The 25,664-nt window shown below is 33.8% G+C and overlaps 1 protein-coding gene and 1 long non-coding RNA gene across 9 annotated transcripts in view; one reads left to right on the top strand and one right to left on the bottom strand.

The window, feature by feature from the left end:
- The window catches only part of LOC144324186 (uncharacterized), a 364,643-nt gene that overhangs the window by 163,260 nt on the left and 175,719 nt on the right, over window positions 1-25,664 (top strand). The window lies entirely within an intron of this gene.
- Window positions 1-25,664, bottom strand: part of LOC144324188 (uncharacterized) — a 68,462-nt gene that overhangs the window by 38,012 nt on the left and 4,786 nt on the right. For 3 of the 4 annotated variants that reach the window (XR_013389632.1, XR_013389634.1, XR_013389631.1), the window contains 2 exons: window positions 10,152-10,297; window positions 4,266-4,410 (listed from right to left, as the gene is read on the bottom strand). This is a non-coding gene — a long non-coding RNA (uncharacterized LOC144324188). Of the gene's footprint in view, window positions 1-4,265; window positions 4,411-10,151; window positions 10,298-11,586; window positions 11,733-25,664 lie in introns of all 4 variants that reach the window. The other variant, XR_013389633.1, reaches the window with a different exon arrangement.

Here is a 25,664-nt window from a genome sequence, read left to right as displayed (position 1 = left end):
TGGATGTAAAATTACTGGGGCAAAGATAATGAAGCATTCTCAGGTCCTTGATTGTCAAATTGCTATTCAGAAGGATTACAGCAATTTACACTCCTTTAAGCAGTGTATCAAAGTGCCCATCTCAGTTCACCTTTACTCTGATTGCTCATTTGCGGGTGAAAGAGGGCATCTCACTGTGTTTTAATTTTTTTTGCCAGTCTAGCGATGTTGAGCATTTTTCACATATGGTATCCATTATGTTTTTCTTTTGCTAAAGAATCTGTGTAAATTGTTATCTTATTTTAGCTTTATTTGTTTTTTTTATTTATTATCCTCGTCTTTTCTCAGATCCTGATGACAAGTTCTAGGAAAACCAGTTAAAGAATTTAGGCAACCCTGGGACTTTTCTTTATTCCATCTGTGCACACTATGCTACTTACAATTTTAGGATTGGGGCTTCTGGTTTGTAGTATATTTAGTTTTATATAGGTCAGAGACTATACACCTAAATCAACATATATCCAGTAGTTAAATGGTAGGCTAAATGTCTTCCAAAGAAAAATTATTGCAATCAAAGTAATCATCCCCATTTTATAATGACTAAATCCAACTTTGTTAAATTTGGTATCTTCTATGTCAATATTGATGATCTAAAATTAACATGGTACTTAATAAATGACTCTTTGTAAATTTGCATATTTTCAAATTTTAAACTCTATTCTCCCCAATTCAGAGCTCAAAAAGAATAACAAGATAATTGGTTTCCATCTCTATAATGGTAATTGTTGTCTAATATGTAATAAACTGTTTCAATAACTTGTGAAAGACATTGATATATTATACATAGACACTGTTATGCTGGTTTATTAACTGTGTGTGTTGTACAGGTATATGTGTTTGTGCACATGTATGTGGCATATAAAATGGATGCCCAGGTATATGTAGTATCATTAACATTTATATGTAATAGCATATACACTTATGTGCATATATCCATACCTTTAGCTGGAAGTTAACTCTTATTTTCCTGTTGTCTTAGAATTTCAGATTTCCTAAATGCTTGAATTTCAGGTGCTAAATTATTTACTTATTGCATTATTTACAATAACAAATTGTAAAAAAAAAGCTTTGCTGCATGTGGCTTATTTCATCCTTCTGGGTGCTTCTAAGGTCATGATCCTGGGTCAGCAGGGGTTAGAAAGGATTTATGTAAAAAGGGTTATCAGAAACCTGGGACATTTCTTCTCTTTTCAGCCAAGCCAAATGAAGGGGAGAATTCAGAGAACCATCTGAAAAATTAAACTAAGGTCACCAGAGTTTGGGAGCCATAGGGAATAGATGTGACTCATATCTTAAAAAGTCTAAAGGCAAGGTGTGGCTAGTGCAGCCTCTGATGGCAGAACAGACAGGATGAATGTGAATTTTATTTTATGTCCATTAACAGGAGAGGTCAGGGGACTGACTCTCATAGTCTAATGTGGCTTGCATTCGAGGAGCCACTATTAGTTATCTCAGAAGACAGTTTACCCAAAAAGGCATTTACTAGGAGGAAACAGAATGTCTGGGAATGGTAGGCTGTGGAAAACTAGGGACTGAGAGATATCATAACTGTTTGCTGGAGGGGGCCTGAAGCACATAAAAGACCTCTAAGCTGAGGTCCCAATTTGAAAAATCTCAAGAGGAGAAGAGAAGTCTCCCTTGGATGTCTGCCACATGAGTGGGCATCACTGCCCATGAAAAACCCGTCAAGTAAGAGGATGCCTCTCATAGCTACAGGCTGCCTTAATGCAGACAGAGGCAAGGCCATCCCCGAGTCATGTAGTCTGAGCTGCTTGTTTTCAAGGAAGATTTGCCTGCAGGGATTTTAAAAATCATGGAAGCCAAAAGAGGGGAAAGGTAAAATAAATTAACAATATCAGAAATAGAAAATAATAATGTATTTGATGAGTAGCATTTACCCTTCATTTTAAATATATTTCTCAACGGTGTTTGAGAAAAGTAGGCCTCGTGTTCTGAATTTCTCTCTCCCTTCATCCCCTCCTGCCTCCTCTCATTTACACAGTTTCAAGTGAAAAAATACATTCTGTTCAAGGTACATCATGACTTTCAATTCTTGAAAGGCTCATCTTTGTTAATTTTCAAACACTGAGGTCTGTTCGGATTTTAGTCGTTCTTATTGATTTCTAGCTTAATTTCTAGGAGGTCAGAAAACACATTCACTATGAATTCAGAACTTTGAAATGCGTTGGCACTGCTTTATGGCACAGCAGTATATCCATGTGAGTGTGAAATATCCATAAATTATCCATGTGAGTGTGAAATAAAGATGTTCTGTCCGAAATTTATAGATGCAGCATTCTAGAAGTCTCCTTTATTAAAACTGTTCTTTTTTTTATTAAAACTGTTCTATCCTTATTTTTGTCTGACTTTTCTATCAATTACTGAAGAGTATGTTAATATTTCCCAGTATAATTAATAATATTTATATCTTTTCTAGTAATATTTACTTTTTTCATATTGGGATCATATAATTAGACATAATAATTCAAAATAGTTTTCCTGATGAAATACACTTTTTATCATTATAGGATGACCTTTTACATATCTATAAATGCTTTCTGTCCAAAGATCATTTTACAGTTGTTAATGCGGATATATACGTGTCATATCTCTATTATGTCTTTTACTTTTAAGTGTATTAGATGAACTTATTATAAAAAGTTAGATTTTTAAAATCAAGTCTGATGATCTTTGTCTTTTGATCAGATCACTTAGAACATTTACAGACAATGAAATTGTCAAAATATTTGGTTACAACTTTATAATACCATCTGTAATTTCCAGGTGCCTTTGTCAGTTTTATACTTCTTTTTTTTCATTTCTTAACTTATTTTACAGTGTTTCAGTGATTACATTTTTAAGCCAGTTATTTGCATTACACATTACATTTTTATTATCTCATGGCTATATATAAAATTATAACCTGCATAGTTATCAAATCTGAGTTTCTTGAAAATATTGTTTTATATCTAACTAAATTTTCCTTCAAAAAGGAAGGCTATGAAAAATCAGTTTTGAACATCCAATACTAAGTAGTTTTGTACTAATGAGCTCTTCTTTAATAATCTTGTTAATATCAAACTTCATTTACCCTAGAGGTGAACAGGAAAGTTAGGTATAGAAATATAAGAACAATCCACACATAGTACATGCTCTGACAAAGTAGAAATAACACAGTTTAAAAGGGGATGGAGGGGGCGCCTGGGTGGCTCATCAGTTAAGCATCAGACTCTTGATTTCAGCTCAGGTCATGATCTAAGGGACCTGGGATAGAGCCCTGAGTCAGGCTCTGTGCTCAGTGGGGAGTCTGCTTGAGATCCTTTCTCTCCCTCTCCCTTTGCCCCTCCCTCTGCTTGAGCACACACATGCATGCTCTCGCTCTCTCTAAAATAAATAAATACATATTTTTAAAGAAAGGGGGAGAGAGAGGAAAGTGAAGGGAAATATAAAATTACATTGTTGATTATCATACAAATGAGGAACAGGAGCAATGTATAAGATTTAAGTGGACACACCATCCGTAAGATTCTAGGTCGGGCAGGCTGGGATTGAGGAAGTTATATAACAATAATAGCCTAAGTGTACTCACTGGAACAACAATAAAATCCTAAATGCCAAAAGAAATAGAAAACAACGGAAAATTGCAATTCAAAGAAAGCAGATCAAATGATAAAGACAAATAAAATAATCTGACAAGACAGAAACCAAACACATCCATTTTATCAGAACTTTCAACTGTACTTATTTCACTTTTTAAAAGAGAAAAGATGTAGGGGTGCCTGGGTGGCTCAGTTCGGGTTAACGTCCAAATCTTGGTTTCCACTCCGGTCATGATCTCATGGGTTGTGAGATCTAGCCCCACATCAGACTCTGTGCTTGAAGATTCTCTCCCTCTGCCCTCCCCCACTCAAATAAATAAATAAATCTATAAAAGAGAAAAGATGTTCTGATGGCACAGAAAGCAAAATCCAGCCCTTTGCTATGTAAAAGGGATACACCTCAAACAAAGGCATTAACAAAGGCTAAAATTACAAGATGAGAAAGAAATATCAGGCAAATGCGACACCTGCAACAAAAAAGCAGGGTGACAGACATAATTATCTGACAATTATCTGAATTTAAGCACAGCAAAGCATCATTAAAGAAAACAAAGAAGTAATTTATAAATGAAAGACTAAAATTTACAATGAAGACATGAGTCAAGATAAGGAAGGATTTTAGAATACCTTTATTTGGGCAGCCTGGGTGGCACAGCCACTTAGCTCCGCCTTCAGCTCAGGGTGTGATCTGGGATCCAGTCCCACGTTGGGCTCCCTGCATGGAGCCTGCTTCTCCCTCTGCCTGTGTCTCTGCCTCTCCCTCTTTCTCGCTCTGTGTCTCTCATGAATAAATAAATAAAATCTTAAATAAATAGAATACCTTTATTTATGCTAAATAAATAAATAGCCTAAGGAATCCTAAATGATTTTAATTTAAAGGAAGACATTAAAGAGACATAACAGATATCCTACTTTGTGCACTAATGGTATAAAATAAAGCTTCCTTTTAAAAGCCCGTGGAACTTTCACAAAAATAGACTATTTATGCAAAAAAGAAACCTTAATACACTTCCAAAAGCAGTTGGAACTTCTAAGTGTGTGAAGAGTTAACTCTCTAGAAGTAAATATTTGATCAACAGGAGCTACAGAAGAGCCAGTACATAAATCCTCACTTTAGAAGACAGTTTTGTCCGATATTTCTAGTGTTCTGTCAAAAAAAGAAATACATATGTATGTATGAGCTGTGAAAATCAAGTTGCATAATTTTAGTCATTCCACATAGGAGTTAAGTAAACTGGTCTTACATTTGGGTTTAAAATGGTGATTGCACAATATAGAGATGAATGGAAAAATTCATCCCCAAATTTAAATTTTTTAAGTCTTCTTTATTTTGGATGACATTAAATAGCAAATAAACACCATCACAAGTAGAGAGCTAGACTCTAGACAAAAGGAAAAAGCAATGTATTTTAATATCTTTAGTGATAGTCTTTCCCTGCTGTTTGAATAAGGTGCCCTAAGTTTTCATTTGACATGGGGCATTGCAAATTTCACAGCTGGCCCTAACTACAGTATATCTGTTCTTCATCTTTTATTTTTCTAAGATTTATTTATTATTTGAGAGAGATAATAAGAGAGAGAGAGAGAGAGAGAGAGAGAACATGAGTGTGGGGAGGGGGGCAGAGAGTCTCACTCTTCCCTGTGGGTGTGGAGTCTGATGCGGGGCTCCTTCTTACCACCCTGAGATCATGACCTGAGCGAAATCAAGTCAGTCCTTTAAGCCACTGAGCTACCCAGGTGCCCCCTTATCTGTTCTTTATACACAAACATTTTACTGAGGTGTAAGGATTTTTTGGAACCTCTTTCCCTACCACCAAGAACCAAGTTTTGGCCCCTTGGGACTGTTATCACACCCACTGAAAATGTCTGTTTTAACACTTCCATCGATATCTGCAGGCATTTGACAAAATCTGAAAACATTTTGAGGACTGTGGGATACGGGGTCTGCGCTGACACTGACATCTGAGACAGGAAATGCCACTTTTGTCCTTTAAGCAGTGAGCAGGAGCTTATGGAGGGGAAGTTATATGCCAGCATGGCCAGCCTGGTAATGCATCATCACATTGCATTTGCTTCCTACACTTCGCTGCCTCCATTCACCTAACCCTCGCTCACACTACACAGGGATTACAAATTATAGTAGTTTTAGAACATAAGTTTTGCTTCAAACTCTGTTTTCTAGGGGACTCTGATATAGGTTATTTAGTTTCTTGTTTGTCTTCTGTAGAGCTTGAAATTTCACTGGTGACACATTAGTTTCCAACTTCACTGCATACTGTCTCATGCTTTTCAGCTTTTGTGACCAGTAGTGTCACCTCTGGGAAGGAAGGTGCTGTGAACTAGCTCCTCTTTTTGGTGTTTAGGAAATGAGGTGACTGAAAAGCTCCAGTACAGATGGGCTGTTTGTTTCAAACCATGGAGGACTGTAGAAGAGTATATTCTCGGGTGTGGGCCAGCTCACCTACACGTCTCATGGTGATGCAGAATCCAGGGAGGGCCTGATGTTTCCCTGCCAAACTGGCTGTGTGGTCTGGCTTGTTGTTTTCTTAATCGGTAATTAGGCAATGATATGGGCAAGGCGGAACAGAACATTGGAGAGGAAAGGAAAGTGTTTTTATCCCCTTTTCCACCACTTATTTTTTTGATATTCTGCTTCCTTAGGGGATTCCCCTCCCCACCCCTGACCCATCTTTTTTTTTTTTTTTTTTTTTTTTTTTTTTTTTTAAATAACAGTTAAATGGGGAAACAAGAGATTTCCTCTTCTGTAGCATCATCAGGATTGCGCTATAGAGGAGAGCCCACAATAGTTTTTCAAAATGAGAAGCTATTGAATTTTGAAATTGTAAATATTAAAAGCAAAGGGGCAAGGCAAGATAATTTGTAAGGCTATGCTGTTGTCCACTTCACGTTTTGCTTTAAAAAAAAGGATTCATATCAAAATGAGCTTACTTTTTACTTAGTTTCCAAATTAGATGCTACATGGTTAATCATTAACATATTCGTTCTGTTATTATGACATTATAATATAACAGAATGGCAACTAAAGGAAGGAGGATTGCTTGATGAGTGCTTAGAAAGTGAATACTTGCTATTTCAATATAATATTTATTGTCTCAGGAAAGTGAAATGCCAGAGGTTAAGTGCAATTCTATTTCAATGTAAAATAACTAATTAAGAAGTAAAATTAATTGTATAATAGTGATGATTGAAAGCAGAAAACCAAAATGCATGTATCTATTTTTAAAATGCCCCCAAACCCTAGTATTAATATCTATTATAAACTCATTGTATAGAGAGAAGCTATAATAAATCAAAGCAATCTTTATGTATAACGACAATAGTTAAACTTTTAAAAATGATATTGTAAAAAAAGCTGATATGATAAATAGGGAAGCATGAAATATTAACTATGGAATGTTTGAGACGCTCTGCTTAAAAAGGTCCTTACTATGAATTATTTTCTTCCCGAGGATAAAGTATATGTGGAAACGATGACATTCTGTCTAAGATTAACGTCCTTACAGAATCTCAGTGCCATTCCTATCAGTCAAAATCTTGTATTAGAGATTATTTTAAATCTATATACATAGACTTACCATGATGATAAAATTATTACGGTTATTATTATGATAAAGTTTCTGTTCTAAATTAACTTTTCCTTTCTATGTAGTCAGGCATTCCTTAAATACTTCCAGTAAGCACCCAACTATTATGTTATGTTGATTAGAAATTAAATTTTCCTCTTAGTACTGCCTTACAGAAGCAAATGGGAAAGGTAAGTCAGAATTGAAAAGTCACTTCCTGTATTTCAGTGATGAGTACAAAGGGATTTTGTACTTGTGTTTTTGTGATTTTATGTTGCCTATTCATTATCCTCCACAATTAACATGTGTCGTTGAGTTATGAAGTGCTGAGTCACCACATTATGTAACTAAAACAGCATCAATTCCATTTATCCAATGATTTATTAAATTGTTTTTAACAATTAGTACTGCCCTTAAAACAATGAGTTTCTTGAGTGGCTTACACCATTAAGGTCATCTTTGAAAATTATTCAGTCTGTTAGAAGAGACTACAGATACAAAAACAAGATAAGTTAAAAAATTATTAGTTACTATGGTTTGATCTATAGTTTTTGCCTTTTTCATGTTATTATGATTCAAGTGCCTCAAAAGAATGAACAAACAGAAATGTAATGCTACTTGCATAAAGTATACATTCGTGAAAGATTAATGTGCAGTTAATAGTTTCAGGGAACTTGGTACTCCTGACTTACCCGCACCAACCTTAAAGTTATCAATCTTTTCCTTATACATTGTCTCTGCTGCTGCTTCATTAATTGCACATCAACTAATTATACTATTCAATTGATACAATCCTAAATGATGTCTAATTGTTCACATCAACTTAAAAATTTCAGATAAGGGAGTATTCAGGGTAATGGAATAAATGGTTCAAACATTAAAAGCATGAAACAAGGATATTATTTTTTTATTTCTAATGAATACAAATTGTTTAATGTAAGTTAAATACGAGGAAAACCAGTAATGTACAACTTTATGTCTCGAAAGTTCTTAGTGTTCTGGAGCATGTTTATTATTTTTGGAAATTATGTATCTACATGACCTCACTGAGTGCCCTCTATATGAGGTCTTCCCTGACTCTCTGGCCCCTTTTAAATATCTACATTATTTGTTATCTGTCAGGAGTGTTTCTGAGATATTGATGTGTATACAGATCATCCGATGATCTTATGAAAATATAGGTTTTATTTCTGTAGGTCTGTGAGAAGACCTGATATTTCTAACTACCTCCTAGGTGATGCTGAAGTGCTGGTCCATGGACCATAGTTTAAATACCAAGGTCATTCAGCATTTATAAACTGAATGACAAATTTTTCCTTTTATGTTTTTCACCTATTTTTTCATATTTATTAAAAATATCTTCCAGTTGAGATAGCAAATTTTCTCAAACTTACAAAAATTGCTTTAAAAATTTCCTGTATCAGGGATGCCTGGGTGGCGGTTGAGCATCTGCTTTCAGCTCAGGGTGTGATCCCCAGGTCCTGGGATCGAGTCCCACATTGGGCTCCCTCCATGGAGCCTGCTTCTCCCTCTGCCTATGTCTCTGCCTCTCTCTCTGTGTCTCTAATGAATAAAAAAAATTTTTTTAAACATTTCCTGTATTAGCTATGTTAAATCCTGAGCATATAATATTTGCTTAATAAAATGTTTGAACATATTCAAAGATGCCTACAAAGTTTATTCATTTCTTCACTTAACCAATCATATGTCAAGTATTGGGGTACTAGAAAGAGTGGTAGGGATCCCTGGGTGGCGCAGCGGTTTGGCGCCTGCCTTTGGCCCAGGGCGCGATCCTGGAGACCCGGGATCGAATCCCACATCGGGCTCCCGGTGCATGGAGCCTGCTTCTCCCTCTGCCTGTGTCTCTGCCTCTCTCTCTCTGTGTGACTATCATAAATAAATAAAAATTAAAAAAAAAATAGAAAGAGTGGTAAAGACTGATAGGGTCTTTGTCCTCAAGATTACAGGCTGCAACTTAGACTCAAGGAAGTAAGCAGGTTATTAAATGCTTTTTTTGATTGTACTAGTAACTAAAAAACTATCCCAGTGCTGAGAATGCAATAAAACAGACTTGTGCTTCTAACTTCTTTTTTTTTTTTTTTTTTTAAAAGCAAGCTCCACACCCAACATGGAGCCCAGTTTGAGGCTTGAACTCTGGACCTTGAGATCAACATCTGAGTTGGGATCAAGAGTCGGACATTTAACTGACTGAGTCACCCAGGCCCCCTTTTCAGGTTTAGTTTTTGTATTAACACCCGACCAGCAGAAGAAGCAGAGTGATTTTTAGATTACAGGAAAATAATTTAATCTTTGTCAAAGTAAAAAGCATAAGAATAGAAGAGTAAAATACTTGGAACAGATTATAAAATGATGAAAAATTTATATAAGATCATTTACAGAGTTACATACAACATAAAAAGATAACCAGCAAGAACAAGTAAAAATAAATTTTCTAGAGGCTAAAAAGAGAAACAACTGAAGGGAAAAAATTATTTTTGAAAAGTAAATTTCTGGCTTGAAATGATTTGTAAGCTATGCTACTGTTAAAAAACTGTGATATCCAAGAGAACAGCAAATAAACAAAATCACCTTAAAAGGCTGTTATTATTATATGGAATTATATTTTACACATTACTTTCAAGTTTGCTTTTTCCATTAGCAAGAACCTCTTTCCATTTATTCCATTTACTCTATTTGTAGCATCAACTTAATGTATCTCTATATAATATCCAAATAAAGCATTTCTGGAGTATTTTCTACTTTTAAAATATTGCACTTGGTACTCAATTGGCAGTCATTAATGCATTCTCCCATTCTTGTATCTCTATACAATAAAATTCCTTTAAGGAGAACATTAGTTAGTTTCCTAGGGCTTCCAGAACAAGGAACCACAGACTGGATAGCTCAGACAAGTGTATTTTGCACAAACCTGGAGGCCAGAAGTTGAAGATCAAGATATTGTCAGGGTTGGATTCTTCTAAGGCCTCTCTGCTGGGCTTATAGATAGATAGCCATCTTTTCCCTGTCTTCATATGGTCTTCCTTCTGTGTATGTCTATATCCTAATCTCCTCCTTCTGTAAGGATACGAGTCATACTGGATTAGCGTCCACCCTGAAGATCTCATTTTTAACTTAACATCTCTTTAAAGACCCTACATAGAAATATAGTCTGAGGAAGTTAGGACTTCAATATGTGAATTTGGCGGGGGGGATACAATCAGTCTATAGCAATTCTGATTGAACTTTGCACATTTGATTACTGGCTAAATTTTGCCTAAATTATGCTTCAAAAATCTGGCACGAATTTTTATTCCAACCAGAAGTTGTTTCTGTTCCTCATCTCTGGTTTCTTGGTAGCCATTTATTTTTTTTCTTTTACATTAATTGAACATTTAAATTTTTATCTGCAACCAAGTGAAGTTAATTAGACTTTATGCTGGATCCACAGAACATTGTTGACCACTTCAAGTCACTGCATTAGGAAGACTAGTGTGGCAGTGTATTCAGGGTGTATTGCCTAGAGAAACTAGAAACATAGAATCTAGTTGCATACCAATTACCACCATTCATTTTTTATGTGATGATGGCCTAAAAGAGATAGTACCAGTAGGAATGTTAAGGGGCTAACGTGAAAGGTTTAGGAAAGAAGAGTAGTGCTGGGATAGACTATATGGAAATGAGAATTTTGTCTTTTAAAACAATTTTGGAACACATGATCGACATGAGTTTTAAGAGAGCCAAGGGCTTCCAATCACTAATTATAAATCACCTTACTTGATGTTCTCACATGTCCTTACAAACATTCTAGGTAGGAGTCCTAAGAAAAAGGCATCATTGGTATTCGGGGATGGGTGGGGGGGAATAAATTGGGGAAGCATGTGAAATGTGAAAGAAGCATATCAAGCAAAAGCAATCTATTGGGGATGGGAAAAGACTGGGAAGCTGTTTTATAGTATTCATCTCAGAGTGATGTTATATTTTTCAAAAAGTCGGGAATATTATCAGGAATAGTAACGGAACTATAAAACAAAAGGTGGAGAAACCATAAGACTCAGCTCTTCATGACAGTATATATAAAGAGGGATTTGAGTCCAGGTTCTGCAGTTTATTAACTGTTGAATTTAGGTAGCCTAGTTTCATTTTTTGAGCTCTAGTGTTCTCAGTTATAAAATGGATATTACAACATATACTTAAATGTGTTTTTGAATTATATTAAATATTCTTTGTGAAATATTTAAAATGTACTGCGTAAATTATAACTTTTATCAAATTATTGTTATAAACACTATCCTTTTTTTTCACTAATCATGATATATATAGCTTATTTCTTTAGCTTTCATAAAAACTCAGAGCAGATTACTCACCTTAAATCAATGTGCACTCTAGCTCCAATCACAGAGCTTTGTGCATGCTTGCATTGGAAATGATTATCTTGGAAGTACCACATGTAGGCTCAATGTAGACACATGGTATGTTTAGAATGCAGGAAATAGAGGAGAAAACCCTGTAACTAAGAACCCAGTACAACTGGAGAAATTACTTTTGAAAAGTAACTTTCCATTTTTGAAATGAATTGTAAGTTATGGTAGCGTTAACAACTATAATGACTGCTCACACACTCCAGCAATCTCTACTTGCTGCTACTGAAACATTATTCCTCAAGATCCATCATTTTGAATGTGGGATCTCATCTGAATTATATCACTCTCTAAATGACTGACGGTCATTATAGTTCTACCAGGTGTAACTGAAGATAGCAAATATTTTAATACTTGGATATTAATATTACTATAAATTTCCAGGGGTGCTTGTACATCAAAGAAAGTAATCCCAAAAGCTCATATATTTAATTCTAGGGCACTCTGAAAATGGTATGGTAAATTTTTTTCAATTCTTTAGCTTTGGAACATTTCCATAAATGTGACGAGATGTGATGTGTGGGTGCACGTGTGCACATTAAAGATACAGGTATATAGCAACTAAGATAGGGTCATTTATTTCAAGAAATGATAAGAACTTAATTAAATACAATAATAAGAAGAATTTATTAATTGTAAGTAATTTTCCATATTAATTCTTGATTAATTCTGGTATTAATTTAGACTAAAGAACAACTAACTTATTAGGAGGCAAGCTCCTCTTTATGTAAACAAGTACAAGTCATCTGGTACCACATAGAAATGTGATTTTAAATGAGAGGTCACTGAAGAAAGATTAACAATCTTTCCTATTAAGAATAATTAGAAACAATTTAATATAATGAAACAGATGAAAACAAGATAACAAAAAAAGAAGAAAAGAAAAGAAAAAAATTTCTTATGTAAAAAAGAGAAAATGAATCCACTAAACATATCACATAAAATAGATTAGGAAACAGAGTTTCAAAAATTGACACATCTGGATTCCTAGGGGTACAGAGCTGTTAAACATCTCTTTCCAGATTATTTTAAAGCAAAAATCATCTAATTTCAATTCTCCTTTGAACACCAGAATACATCAGTTAGTTAATCATTTCAGATCCTCCCCAGCATTTTATCCCTAAGAATACTAATATAATTCCCACTAAAATATAAAATCAGCAAGAAAAAGAATGCAATCATCTCCAGAAGAAGCACATGACAACAACCTCTTTCTTCATGCTCTTTTGAAAAGAAATGCAAATGGTGCTAGAAATTTTATTTTAGAGTGGTTATACTAAAAAAAAAAAATCATTTTCTTCTCTTGATTACCTAGAACCAAATTTCTCAATAAATATTAATTACATTAAAACAACATATTTTGAAAAATTGTCAGGCAAGAAAGGAACTAAAAAAGTGTGCTTTTTATTGTATGGATATATATATATATATATATATATATATATATATATATATATTAGGATAAAACAATAGGAAAAAATAGGATAATAAACCAGACATATTTCTTTCCCTATCATTTCATACCAAACATGATGGATTCTCAAAATTTGAATAATAACATCACTTACAACACCCAATGCTCTTCACAAGTGCCCTCCTTAATGCTCATCCCATTTACCCCATCTCCCCTACCTGTCCCCTCAACCTCCTCCCTCCAGCAATCTTCAGTTTGTTCTCTATAGTTAAGAGTCTGTTTTCTGGTTTGCCTCTCTTTTTTCCCCCTGTATGTTCATCTGTTGCATTTCTATTCCACATATGAGTGAAATCATATGTTATTTATCTTTCTATGACTGACTCATTTTGCTTAGCATAACATATTCTAGTTTCATTCAAATCACTGCAAATGGCCAGAATTTCATTCTTTTTATGGCTGAGTAATATTCCATTGTACATATATACCACATCTTCATTATCCTTTCATCAATCAATGGACATTTGGGCTTTTTCCATCATTTGGCTATTGTTGATAATGCTGCTATATACATTGGGGTGCATGTGTCCCTTCAAATTAGTATTTTTGTCTGGGTAAATGCCTAGTAGTGCAATTGCTGGATCATAGGGTAGTTCTATTTTTAACTTTTTGAGGAAACTCCATACTGTTTTGTATAATATTATTAATACCTAAGTAGGCCTTCTCAGTATTTGAGAACTTATGAGTGTAAGCTTATTTAAAATAGGAGAACTCACACTTTCCAATTTCAAAATTTACTATAAAGCAATTTTAACCAAGATAGTGATACTTGCCATTGTGGCACTGGTAATAGACTTAAATACTGATGAAGTATTTGATTAATGCTTAAAGGAGGGATCAGATAATAAATGTATATATATATGGGTTGAAAAGAATAATCTTTTCAAAAAATCATAATGGTGCAACTGGATAACCACAGGCAAAAAAAAAAAAAAAAAAGAAATGGAATTGGATCCTTACCAAACATCACATACAAAAATTACTCAATGTAGATCAAAGGCCCAAATGCGAGAGTTAAAACTATACAACTCTTAAAAGAAAGTATCAAGGTAAATCTTTCTGAGCTTAGATATATAAATTAGTTATTAAATAACAACAAAAAAGGATAAATTGGACTTCATCAAAATTAAAAACATTCCGGCTTCTATGGAAACTATTATGAAAATTTAAAAATCACCCACAGAATGGGAAAGTATTTGAAATCATGTAACTGACAGAGGGCTTATACTTAGAATATAAAAGAATCCTCTTATAAGTCAAATCTAAAAAGACTGTTTAATATTAAAATGAACACAGAATCTAAATAAATATCCTTCAAAGAATACATTGAGTAGATAAAGAAATGCTTGATATCATTACTCATCAAAGAAGTGAAAATCAAATCCACAATAAGGTATCACTTCACACCCAAGAGGATAGCTGAAATAAAAGATAATAGGTAAGTGAGAATGTGGAAAAATGAGAACATTTAAGCACTGATGATTGGAATATAAAATAGTGCATCCACTTTGGAAAACAGTATGGCAGTTCCTCAAATGGTTAAACATAAAACTATCACACAACCCAATAATTCCACTCATATATATCCAAGAGAAAAACTTATGTCCACTCAAAACTATGCACATACATTTTTATAGCAGCATTATTTTTAATAGCCAACAGCTATAAAAACCCAAATACCCACTAACTGATAGGTATTAAAAAAATACAGATCCATGCAATAGAATATTATTTGGCCATAAATAAGCCATGGATTACTGTTACATGGTATAACATGGATGAACTTAGAAAACATTATACTCAATGAAAGAAGCCAGTCATGAAAGTCCACATATCACATGATTCCATTTATATGAAATACCAGAAGAGGCAAATCTGTAGAGAAAGAATGTAGATGAACGGTTGTTTAGGGTTAGGTAGTGTGATAGAATAATGGGGGAGGGTCATAGCTATATGGTATGAATTTTATTTTATTTTTTAGGTGACTAAGATATTCTAAAATTAACTGTGGTGATGCTTGTGCACATATTTGAATAAACTAACAATCACTAAATTATGTAATTTAAATGGGTAAATTATATGGCATGTGAAGTATATCTCAATAAAGCTATTACAATAGATTCAAAATGTAGTCAACTGGAAATCCAGTTCAATATATGATATAATCTGCTTTACTGGAATGTTAATGAAAATATTCCTGGCCACACACATACATAGAAAATGTTATTTTAACATTTAACAGGCATAAATGGAGAATATACTATTAATATATATCTAATCATTTATACATTTCAGTTATAGAAAAAATCAGTTACACTCATTTTGAGAAGTAACATCTATTTTTGGCAATGCTTCATTGGATCACATCCACCTGACTTAATATAAAGCATTTTGCCTTCAGCATAGTCTCAATGAATTTCAGCTCTGAAGTCACACACAATAAAGACAGAAAGAGAGGAATAATAATTCTGTCTCTCATATTTGAAGCTAGATTCACAAACACATTTAACCTTTTAGTCAACTTCCATATTATTTTTTTAATGGAAATCTATTTAGAGTTTTGGTATTCTTAAGAGCTAAGTTTTTTAGCTTAAGGCTTTATTTTATTTTTTAAGAAATTTATTTATTTAAGAGAGAAAGAGTGAGCACACCAAGGGAGAGGGAGAAGCAGACTCCCTGCTGAGCAGGAAGCATGATGTGTGACTCGATCGCAGGTCCCTGGGATCATGACCTGAGCCAAAAGCAGATGCTTAACCAACTGAGCCACCCAGGAGCCTCTAGCATAAGGCTTTAAAAATAGTAACAGGTAATCATTATTGAGTGACTAGTGGTTTAGTATTAAAAAATAAACTTAAAAAAAAGGATAAATTTCAGCACATTAAAATTCTGAGCAAATACCGATTCCAACCTGACAAGGCCAAACTCGAGGTGGTAAGGAGCATACACTGCTAGAAGCTAGCCAGAGTTTTTATAGAGAAGAATCAGAAGCAAAGCAAAGCAATTATTTGATTGGCTATAGCTTAAGTGTTTGTTTTATTTGAGGGAATCTAACTGGCTGTGGATTGCTGTTGTTAAGTTTCATTTTCTGATTCTATTACAGTACCTCTAGCTTAGGTTGAGTTTGGGTTTGGTTACATAGGCTACCAAGGCATGAGAGCCACCTTGGTCTAATGCCCTCTTTGTTTAGTTATTACAACATTACCAAGCACTATGAAATCCCTTTTGCATGGATCTTCTGTTTTCTACTCTGACAGTTACAGATTTTATGGTTTAATTTCAGGGAGCTTCCAGTTATATGCTTTGTCATATAGGAAATATCCACTTTAATTTATTAAGACTTAATGCAATAAAGAAGTTAATTTAGCAAAGACTTAATGAATAAGATGTGTAGATTCAAATTACACCACTGGGTCGTATTACTGTTGATACAAATTCATACCTTCAGCTGCCTCTTATTACCCACTGTGTATTTCACTCCTACCTTTAAATACGGATGCCACAATTTGCAGTACATAATCTCCTCTAGCTCCTCATGTTACCATCTGTACATAAGACTGTGAACTGAGTTGTAAGTTGTCTATGGTAATTTAGACAACCCATTCACAGACAACTTGTAATAATACTCCTGGAATTGATTGTTCCAACTCCCTTCTCTGCACTCCTAACTGGTTGTCTGCAATCTAGATGAGAATAAAGAAGCAAAGCTTGTCCTTAAGGAAATAAAGATGAAGAATAGAGTCATTGCCCACAATTTACATATGCTGAAAAGAAGCATTTTGAACCACACCATCTGATTTAATGTTCCTTCTTGGAATGGGGCAAATAAGAAATTATGGAAGCTGGAATATGTCTTTGGCTTATATTTTTTTGTTTATATAGGATTTTTCACGTAATACTGACTAATATTTATTGAGCAATATGTGCCCTTCACTATTATAAGCAACTTATATATATATTATCACGTATTAATCCTTACAAATAAATAGGTACTCATATATTAATTTTATATTGAGAAGTAAAGCAACTTGCCTAAGGCCACCCAGCTGGTGAATATCAAAACTAGCTGGCTGACTGAATAGAGTCTAAATGGTAGTCATAAGGCTGTACCATTTCCGGACATGAATATAGCATCATTTGGTATTCTAGAAAGCAAGAGAACATCCAGGGCAACATTATATTTCCTGTTTGAAGCTCAGAAATTATACCTGAAGGAAAGCATCCATCATAGGAAGAAAATAAGCTATTTGTAGTAGATTGAAAAATGTTGCACAAGTCAAATGTTAGGTTGTTTTCATGAAAGACAACTCCAGAACTAAAAAGGACCACACTCATGTACTCTAAGCATTCTGTGTCTAACATACATATGGAAATTAACAAATATTAATGCTTTCAAATTTATTGCCAGTGATCTAGCATAAAACTTAAGCTATCCTTAAATGATAGCTATGTACCTTTTCGTTAGAAATAAACGGTTGAAAAATAATTTAGGAGGCACAGTTCTTTCATAAAACTGTGCAGAACTTATAAAGTCACAGAAGGTAAGAAAATTAAAAAGCAAAAATTAAAAGTGCTTGAAGAATTTAATTATATCCTATATTTCTATTAACAGAATAAGAAAGGTTTTCCTAAGTTTGATATGGCAGCAGTTAATAGTCATACTTGGTATATACATAATGTTATGATTTTTTCTTTTTAAAAATAAAATCTGATTCCTTTTAAAGAGAAATTTTGTTCTTACTTATGAGGCTATTAATCAAGATATGAAGTAAACTAAAATTAAAAAATGATTATTTTAGGAGGGAGTATTAGTCTCCCTCTCATCTAGTCTCTCATCTAGAAGACTAATCTTAAGCAAGGGAAATGAGATTTGGGAGCTGTGTTCTGTTATAACATGCTTGAGAAAATATTTATTATTTGTTGTTAATATTCTGAACATGTCTCAGACTGGTTTGTCAGAACTAATATATGCTTTTTGTAGAAAATGAATGTTTTTCAGTGTAAAGCCTCTCATCCAAAATTGTGTTAGGAAAGAAAAAAATGTAAATAATATCTATGATAAATGTTTTGTAAAATCAAGTAGATGTCATTTGGAAGACTACTTAATATAACTGACTTTCTTATTTAAATGCAATTCTTTATTCTTATTTCTAAGACATACATAATATTAGATTGCTCTGAAATTATTGCTATTATTCATTGGAAATATATGATGACATCCATTTCAGAATATTTGTATTTTAAGAGCCTGAACAGAAGATATAAATGGAATAAACTACCCATAAAATCATAAACACAGACTTTAAAATACCATTTCCTTAATAAGAGATTACTAGGATAGACAATAATTTGTGATCACTTAAACTGAGGATGGCTCTTTCTATTAATCAAAGGTGGAAATTTAGGAGGAGGTGTGGCAGTAAAAAGTTTTGGATATGTTAATTTTGAAATGTCTATGAAACATAAAAATAAGAATGTTCAGTAGGTAAATGAAAACATAGGTCTAGAACTCATGGGTATGGTTTGAACAATGGCGAGATTTTAGACCTATCAAAGTGTAGATATTAAAATGTAGACTGGTTGTCTATTTCAGGTTTGGTAATTTACAAAACGAGTCCTACACAAAACCCAAGAGAGCAAGAGCAGAGCACAGTGGATTGAATGATTACCAATGGAAACTGGATGGACAGGTCAATATGTGAAGTCAGCAGGAAGAAAATGCACTGAGAAAAAGGGATAGGCATTAGATTGAGGAAAAGGGATAGATTAGGAGACCACGGAGCTCAATGACATGGAAGAGTAGCTACACAAATATACAGAAAGGAGAGTTCAGAGTGGTTCCCAAGGTTCAGACTGCGCCATGTTGTTCCAAATATACTGATGACATTCAGTCAAGGACCTTAGAGTCTAAGATATTGGAAATACCATCTGTTTGGGACTTATCTGACAATAAAGAGGCAGATATTAGGGTTAAAAGGAACACTTTGTGGCTTTCTTGTTTGGTTGTTTTTTAAAAGTTTTACTTATTTAAGTAGTGTCTACACCCCATGTGGAGCTCGAACTCATGATCCGGAGATCAAGAGTCACATGCTCTTTCGAACTGAGCCAGCCAGGTGCTCTGGAACACTTTAATTAGGAATCACAGTTCGGGTGAATTGGAGTCAGGGTATGAAAATGAGAAAATTTCTTATTTGCAAATTCTATAATTATAGTTCCAATCTTTACTAGCCACTCAATTAGTTAATAAACTAGCAAGTATTATTTTTCTGCTCAGTCATATAAATGCAAAGATTTGGAATATAAGTTCAACTAGAGTGAAAACACTTTTGAATGGCTTTCTCTAAAATTCCTTTATAATCTAAACCTGTAATAGCAAGAGTAGGATGTGCTACGCAAAACTGCTAAATTTAAATAGAGAAATGGGGCACCTGAGTTGGTTAATTGTCTGACTTTACCTAGGTAATGATATCAAGGTCCTGGAATCGAGCCCCAGATCGGGCTCTACTCAGGGGGAGTCGGCCTCTCTCTCTCCTTCTCCCTCTGCCCTTCCCCTGCTTGTGCTCTCTCTCTCTCTCTCTCTCAAAAGAAAAAATTTATACAATAATAAATAATTAAATAATGAAATGATACCTGAAATAAACTTCCCAGCTACCTTCAGTATTGCCTCCTAATTCTACTGATTAAACACATCTTGATTGAAGTAAATTTCAATACATTTGCTATGCTTCTTAAGTTTACAGGTAAACTATCCCATGCCTTATAAAAAATATTCTGAAAAATTATAGAAACTTTGAGAATCTCTTACTGACTCAAAGTGAAAGGGCCTGAGTCTTCATTTCAAAAGCATGTTGAGCAGAAAGAAGAGCCAACTAAGGAAAAATATTATTTAAATAAACCTTATTTGAGCCATTATATATTTCTTACCATCAGTTAAACATAAAAAATGTAACCAGAATAGAACTCATCAGAAGTAAGTGTCAGTTTAACAAAGAGGTATACTACCCTATATTCTTCAGCGAATTGCTCACAACCCACCTGTTCAGTTCACCGTATGGATGTTGACTTCATAAATACACTGGGAATTGCTGTACTTTTCAAACATTAGATGTGTAAGTTTGATAGATGAGAAAAGGAGGAAAAAGAGATGTTCCATATGTTTTTGCAACTGCTAATAAGGAAGAAGGAAGACCTGAACCACCCAAAAGATGAAATGGGTTGCCATTTATCTTTAATTTATTCTATCTACCAATGTTAACTTCAATTGCCCAAGATATAGAGGCTGTCTCCTCAGTCATAGTCTAGTAGACTACCACCAATGTTGGTAAATCATTTTGTTACTTCGTATCAATGAGAAAAATTCTTCATCTTAAGTATCTTAGTCTAATTTCTGCTGTAGGAAATACTTGTAATGTACTATTTGGGGGATAATATATATTTCATATATATATTTCCCTATAGAATTGAATTTTTAATGGAACAAAATTATTCAGTGCCATCTCAAATCTGGTCTCATAAAATTTGTTGTGAAATAAAGCCCGAAGAAGATTATATAAAACTATCACTGGATAGTGGTATCAGTTCTAGAGTTTCTAATAAGCTAAATTCCTGAACTAACTAGGTTGAAAAGATTGGGAACAAAATTTAAATTCTTAGGTGTAAAATAGGATCCAGAGTCCTGTTTATAGATTTGTGGAGATAACATTGAGCTTATTTCCTGTTTTATTGGATGCTGAGTACAAATAGGAGAAATATAAGTTGTTTGGAAAGCTTTCTCCTAAGGGGAGAGCTGTGGACAAAACAAGAGAACAGCTGTATTTAAGAGGACCTGTAAAGTCCTTTCGGGTGTAATTCACTTTCAAGTAACCCCAAGACATAGAATATGTATATTAATATTACCCTGTGAGTGTCAGCATGGCAAGGGCAAAGAAGGTTGATAAACATGTATGATTTATATGAAAAGAGACAGCTATCCAGGTCAATTATACTGTTTGAGGCAACCTGCTCTCTAAACAGTTTTAGCCAGATGTCCCAGACATGAACATTCTACTTGTCACACTGCATTCAGTAATACTTAAAGCCATAATTCCAATGACTTATTATATTATATATATTATCTCTGCCTCATGATTTTCAAATTGCTATGTCAGTAAACATAAGATAGAGAAAAACAAACATTTCCATCATTTTAGCAAATAACTAATTTTCAAAATGTACTGTTTAATATTTTAGAACATATATGATCTCATGGCTATATAGAGAAGCTCTGCTATTCTCTTGTCAAAATATTTTCTCTTGGTATGATTTCTTAGCTAGGTTTAGGGGTTCTTTTGTTGATTTTTTCCCCTCACATACTCAATGTCAAAAGTGACCCATGTTTCCAGTGAATCACTATTTTCAAGGCCGACTGAGCATTTATTTATTCTAGTGAAGAGGAAACAAAATTTTGATGGTTTTTCTTCAGGCTTGATACTTTGAGTTTCCTTTCTCCCTCAAGTGAGCTAAATTGGTAGTTGGGAAAAGATCTATTTGAAGCATTTTATAAAATAAAAGCATTTCTGGGAGATTTATTTACTTAGAAATATTTAGTGCTAAAGGGAATCATCCTTTAGTCTTGTGTACTAAGCACTTAGCTCATATGTTACTGCATAAGCACTGAAAAAGGTGGTTCCTGAAGAAACCTTCAAGAATCTACCATCTAACAGAAGAGGTAATTAATCTTGATAAAGTACTTATTGTATGGCAGGCACTCTATATATATCCATCAAAAAAAAATATATATAGTGCTTAATCATCTATATATAGTGTTATATCCATCTATAACACTAGAGTAGTTTAATCATACAATGAAAATTAAACATAATTATATTAAGATATAATAGTAATATAAAGACATTTTGAAATAATTAATACTGAAATTAGTTCTTCAGCATAAATATTGGGAGACATAGAGCTACAGAAATGGTAAATATGCATGTGTAAACAAATATAAGGGAAGGGAAAAGAAATGTGTGGGAAATATCAGAAAGGGAGACAGAACGTAAAGACTGCTAACTCTGGGAAACGAACTAGGGGTGGTGGAAGGGGAGGAGGGCAGGGGGTGGGAGTGAATGGGTGACGGGCACTGGGGGTTATTCTGTATGTTGGTAAATTGAACACCAATAAAAAATAAATTAAAAAAATAAAAAAATGAAGATTATAGTACATTTTGTGATTTAAAATGTAAGAATTAAGGGCAGCTTGGGTGGCTCAGCGGTCTAGCACTGCCTTCAGCCCAGGGTGTGATCCTGGAGATCCGGGATCGAATCCCACATCAGGCTCCCTGCATGGAGTCTGCTTCTCCTTCTGCCTGTGTCTCTGCCTCTCTCTTTCCCTCTCTCTCTCTGTGCGTCTCTCATGAATACATAATAAAATCTTTTAAAAAAAAGTAAGAAAATAAATGATAAAGATAAAACATTATTCAAGATAAGAGCAAATAAAATGAAATGTTTCTAAGATTCCAGCATTATTGATTAAGCGGAAAAATTAATAACTAGCACTCAACTTTCTTCCCCAGCGTTATTGAGACAATTAGCATATAATATTGTTTAAGTTTATGGTATACAATATGATGATTTGACATACATATATACACATATAGTGAAATGATTACTACAATAAGGTTAGTTAACACATCCGTCTCACGTAACATCTCATATGTTATGTAACATAACACATCTCATGTAGTTACTTCTTTTGTGTGTGTGTGTGTGTGGGGGGGTAAATTTAAGAATTCCTATTCTCCTAGCTAATTTTAACGATATCATACAATATTATTAACTTAGTTACTGCACCATTCATTAGATCTTCAGAAATTGATCATCTTATAACTGCTGTTTGAAATCTTTGGCCAATATCTAATCATTTCCCCCCAAACTTCAGCCCCTGGCAACCACTAATCTGCATTTGTTTTTCTGTGTCTGAATTATTCCCCTTAATGTAATGCCCTCAAGGTTCATCTGTGTTGTCCCATAGGGCAGAATCAAGATCAGTTGACTGTATCCATATACATTCACTGCTGGGCTCCCTGTTCTGTTCCATTGGGTTAGATGTCTGTTCTTAGGCCAGACCATCAAAGATGAACATCTTTGTTCATCTTTCTCAAAATAACTATGGCTTTAGGGTTTTCCGTGCTTCTATATGAATTTTAGGATTGTTTTTTCTATTTCTGTTAAAAATGTCCTTTTTTCTTTTTTAGGGATTGCACTGAATCTATGCATAGATTTGGGTAGTATGGAAATTTTTAATAATATTAGTTTAATAATATTAATTTCTTTGACCCATGAACACAGATGTCTTTTAACTTATTTTTATCATCTTCGATTTCTTTTATCAATGTCTTATAGTTTTCAGTGTACAGATCTTTCATTTCCTTAATTATATTTATTCTTAAGCATTTTATTTGTTTTGATGCTGTTGTAGATGGGATGATTTTATTTTTTAGTTTGTTATTAGTATATATAAATTCAACTGATTTTTGTATGTTGATTTGGTATCATGCTACTTTACTGATTTTTTTTTTCAGTTCTAACAGGTGTTTTTGGTGGGTGTCATACGTATCTTCTGTAAATAGAGATAATTTATATCTTCCTTTCTGATGTAGAATCTTTTATTTGTTTTTCTTGTCTAATTGTACCAGCTAGGAATTCCAGTACTAGGCTGAACAGAAGTGGTGAGAGTGGGCATCCTTGACTTGTTCCTGGCCTAACAGGAAATGATTTCAACTTTTCACTACTGATTTTGATGTTAGTTGTGAGGTTATCGTATGTGGCCTTTGTCATGTTGAGGTATGTTTCTTCTTTACCCAATTTTTTGAAAGTTTTTATCATGAAAAGATGTTGAATTTTGTCAAATGCATTTTCTAAATCTCCTGAGATGATCATATAATTTTATCCTTCATTCTACTAATGTGGCATATCACATTTATTGATTTATGGAATTCAAAACATACCTGTATCCCAGGGATGAATTCCCCTGAATCAGGGTTTATGATTCTTTAATGTGCTACTGAATTCACTCTGCTAATACTTTGTTGAGAATTTTTGCATCTATGTTCATCAAGGATATTGACCTGTAGATTTTTTTATAAATTTATTTTTTATTGGTGTTCAATTTGCCAACATATAGAATAACTTGTTCAGCAAGTGTTTTCTCCTGTTTTGTGGGTCATCTATCAAAGAAGCTGTTGCCTAACCTAAGCTCCTAAAAATTTACACATAAGTTATATCTTAATAGTTGTATAGGTTTAGCTTTCACATTTAGTTAATTTTGAGTAAATATTTTTTACATGGTGTGATTAGGGATTAAAATTCTTTTTTTTTTTTTTTTTTGGTTGGTGATCCAGTTGTCCCAGTGTCATTTGTTGAGAAGATTTTTTCCCCATAGAATGGTCTTGGCACTACTGACAAAAATCAATTGACCATAAATGTAAGGGTTTATTTCTGAACTCTAAATTATATTTTTATTTATCTATATTTCTATCCTTATACCATTACCACACTATCATGATTATAATGACTTTTTAATAAATTTTAAAATTGGGAAGTGTGAGTTCTCCAAATTATTATATCATTTCTTTTTTTTTTATAAGATTTTATTTATTTATTCATGAAAGACACAGAGAGAGAGGCAGAGACACAGGCAGAGAGAGACTCAGAGCGTCCCTTGTGGGACTCCAGGATCATACCCTGGGCTGAAGGGAGGTACTCAACCGCTGAGCCACCCAGGCATCCCTATTATATCATTTTTTTACAAGATTCTTTTGGCTATTGTGGGTTCCTAGCATTTCCACATGATTAGCATCAGCTTCTTAATTTCCACAGAACAGGATGTCTTAATTTTGATGGGGATGATATTAGATCTATAGATCAGTTTGGGAATATTGACATTTTAAAATATTAAATCTCCTGAAGTGCTCGGGTGGCACAGTCAGTTAAGCATCTGACTCTTGGTTTTGGCCCTGGTCATGACCTCATAGGTCAGAGTTTAAGACCCCTGTCTGGCTCTGCACTCAGCAGGTAGTCTGTTCTTTTTCTGCCTTTCTACCCTCCCCCCATGCTCTCTCTCTCTCTCTCTCTCTCAATAGATAAATCTTAAAAAAATAAAACAATATTAAGTATTCCAATATGTAAATATTAAACATGTTTATTTAGGTATTTATTTATTTGTACAGTTTCAGTGTAAGACTTTTGAACTTACTTGTTAAATTTAGTTGTTTTATTCTTTTTAGTGCCACTGTATATGGATTCTTAAAAAATTTCAATTTCAAATTGTTAGTTGCTTGTGTACAGGAATGCAACTGATTTTTGTGTGCTGATTTAGTATCTAGCAACTGGCAAATATATTTATTAGCCGTAACATGTTTGGTGTGGATGCACTGAGATTTTCAATATATAAGATCATGCTATCTGCAAATAGTGATAGTTTTACTTCTTCCATCTCAATTTAGTCTTCTTTCATTTCTTATACTTGTCTACAATTTCTAACTCTATGCTAAATATAACTGGCAGGAGTCTTTTCA

This window comes from Canis aureus, chromosome 11, assembly GCF_053574225.1.
Source record: "Canis aureus isolate CA01 chromosome 11, VMU_Caureus_v.1.0, whole genome shotgun sequence".
Taxonomy (NCBI): domain Eukaryota; kingdom Metazoa; phylum Chordata; class Mammalia; order Carnivora; family Canidae; genus Canis; species Canis aureus.
This window is presented reverse-complemented; position numbering and strand designations above follow the sequence as displayed.